Genomic DNA, 1,758 nt, shown 5'->3' with positions numbered 1-1,758 from the left:
GTCAGTGCCTGTCGTGTCTATGGGTGTCGTGGGGTCCGCGGTGGGGGGGACTTAGGGCTCCAGGGAGAGGGTCGCTGTCCTTCAGTAGCCGGGCGTCCACACTGAACCCCAGGAGCCTGTGCTGGGGCCAGACGTCGCTTGTGGAAATCGAATGTGTCCTTTCTCCTGCCTGTCCCTGGCACTGGGGCATTATGGCGGGTTTTGGGGTAGTGGAAGGGGAAACTGGCAGTTAAACCCCCTTGAGAGTGGGAGTTAGGGAGGGGGCGCCCTCCTCCCTGGTAGCGGGTTCAGGCCTCCGGGGTGAGGAAGGAAGCTTGTGACTGGTAGGGCTTGTGCCGGAGAGGTCCCGCGAGCTGCCAGCTCTCCCTCTCCCCTAGCTGCATCTTGTTCGGGTGCAGAGAGAAGACGTTTAGGCCCCATTTTCTTCCTCCTGCCCTTGTTCCCTGCCACTCGATGGCATATTCTCTTAAATGTGAAAGGGGTTAAAAGAACGCCTTGGGCATCTCTCTTTGTAGGAGAGAGACCGCTCCTCATCCTCTCCGGAGAGGGTAAACCCGCCCCTAAGGTGGTCACCCCAGTCAGTACCCAGCCTTCCCAGTCTCCTCCCCCGCTCTTCTTGCATTACTGCCGTCCTTTACTGTGCCAGAGCCTTAGAATCCACAATATGGCTCATTTCAGGAGAGCTTATTTTGACCGAGAGATTGGCACCGACGCGGTGGCAGTAGACAGAGATGTGAAACAAACGGTTCCCTGTGCTAAACGGGGGAGGAGGGAGAGAAAAAACAATCCTGGGTGCTTGCCTCACTGGCTTTAGTTCCGCCTAGATCCGCCCTATCTAGACTGTCTCTCAAGAATGATCAAATATAAAGTCAAAGAGAAACCACTGGAGTTAGTCCTAGAGTAATTTTCTGTTGCTTATTTTATTATTTTACCCTTTAGAGATGTGGATAATATATATGGGTTTGGAGTTCTGGAGACCTTGGAGAAGAACGAAGTGAGGTGCATTCAGCTCTAGGTCGAAGATAGCAATACCTAATTGGGAAACAGTCTCCTTTTCCCTTTAATTCCTGAGATGGAGAGTAAAAACTGTAATTTCCCTCTTTTGTCCTTTACAGATTCTAAAAATGGCGGCCCCAGGCTGATGTTGTGGTAATCTAATCAGCTCGGGTCCTCCACACCCCATGCAGTGCGTTTGTCTGCAGTGTATTACAAGCTCATTATGTTTACATGGAAAAGATTGGGCTCCCCCCTTCTCCAAGCCATTTACAAAAATTCGTCAGTTTTATTGCAAATTACAGTACTGTGTTTTAGTTGATTAATTTTATTGGTTTTTCCTAAGAGGCAAATAAAACAACACTTTTGAAAAAAAAATAGACATTTGGCCTTGAAAATTTCATGGTCAAGGGGCTTTTAAACATTAAAGATTTATTAACTCCAGATAATAGTTTATGTTGCCCTTAAATCGCCCATTTTAAAGTAATATGTCAAAGTAAAATGTTTTGTTTAGTAGCCCATTTTGCATGATTGGGAATTTTTGTCTTCAGTTAAACATTCCCCATAAAACTCTTAACTAATTTTGTATATTTTGGTTCTTAGAGTCTGTTTCAGAGTAAATTTAGGGAGCTGTACACACAGACCTAAAGCTGTTACTCACTGGATCTAAGGGTTCCTTTCTTCCCAATCCATGCTTGCCTCTGGTTTCTCCTGTGTTCTAAGCCTTCCTAATCTCCACTTGGTTGTGTGCTTGGAAAGTGACAC

General features: G+C 46.8%; 1 protein-coding gene across 10 annotated transcripts in view; it reads left to right on the top strand.

Annotated features, from left to right (window-relative positions):
- Positions 1-1,758, top strand: part of Kmt2e (lysine methyltransferase 2E) — a 104,760-nt gene that overhangs the window by 35,964 nt on the left and 67,038 nt on the right. The gene's annotated exons all lie outside the window — the stretch shown is intronic.

The sequence above is a fragment of the Rattus norvegicus genome, chromosome 4 (genome assembly GCF_036323735.1).
Source record: "Rattus norvegicus strain BN/NHsdMcwi chromosome 4, GRCr8, whole genome shotgun sequence".
In the NCBI taxonomy this organism is placed as follows: Eukaryota; Metazoa; Chordata; class Mammalia; order Rodentia; family Muridae; genus Rattus; species Rattus norvegicus.
This window is presented reverse-complemented; position numbering and strand designations above follow the sequence as displayed.